Below are 1108 nucleotides of genomic sequence, written 5' to 3' on the forward strand. Positions count from 1 at the left end.
ACCCCCTTAGAATCCAATTCCTGGGATTGTCGAGAAGCCCTGTGATGGAAGGGCATCGTGCTTGGAGGTTGGTTAGGAAGAGAAGAATCGCTCAGGAAGACCTGCCCGGCAAGCCGACAGCACCCGACCGACATTAGATTATTTGGTGCTTTTTAAATATCTGGATTTCTTGTCAATTTTGGGTCGGAATTTCATGATTTTTTTTTTCTTTCTTGAGTTAAAGATCTTTTTCTTTGAATTTAAAGATCTGATTTTTGGGGGGCAGGTGATGCTGTAGATGTCTTCAGAAGTTTTCAGAGCTGTGCCATACCTGGCAGCTGGAATGGCGATGGGGACCTGGCCTTTTCTTTCCCGCCGTCTGCTGGTCCAGCGTTGGCCACGCCCACACAGCGGGCCATCGGTCATCGTCTCCTCTCCCCATTTGCAGTAAGGAAGCAGGGCATCTCGGAACACCAGCACTTAGCACACACGCTGCGTCACGATGCCCATGTGGCTGCTGGTCCCGTCTTAGAGGATACCTGAGCTTGTCCTCGCTTCCTGTCCGAGGCCAGATGGAAGCCACTGGACACAGGAGTGCCAGGAACCATCGCGCTGAGCCTGCCGTTGTCATTCGCATAGACTTGCCTCCTTCTGGGAAACCCTAGCCACTCCTCTCTGTTGCAGTGTGAATTTGTCACTTCTCAGCTCCTTCTGGCGCCCTTGGTGGGGGAGGAGGGTCTTCCGGGGAAAGGTGAGGGACCCTGGACCTGGCCTTCTGGCCTGAGGTCTGCTCACCACTCCCAGGCTCTCCTGCCACCAGGAGGTGAGGAGAGGAGGGCGCAAGAGGCCTGGAGCCCAGGCCCGCCCGCTCACTTCCCTCGCTGACAGTTCTCTCCACGCTCCTTTCTCCTGAGGCCATGTGTCCTTCATGGGACAGGATTGCAGGTGGAGGAGGAGGAGCAGGGATGTTTCCCGGGCCTGACCATGCTAGCACGCTGCTGATTCTAGAGCTGGTGTTCGTTCTTTAGAAAATCTTCAGGTCTTTTCACGAACACATTGCGAACAATCCAAATTCATTTTCTTTCCATCCATCCATCCATCCATCCATCCATCCATCCATCCATCCATC

The sequence above is a fragment of the Hipposideros armiger genome, unplaced genomic scaffold, assembly GCF_001890085.2.
Source record: "Hipposideros armiger isolate ML-2016 unplaced genomic scaffold, ASM189008v1 scaffold_77, whole genome shotgun sequence".
NCBI classification, from domain to species: Eukaryota; Metazoa; Chordata; class Mammalia; order Chiroptera; family Hipposideridae; genus Hipposideros; species Hipposideros armiger.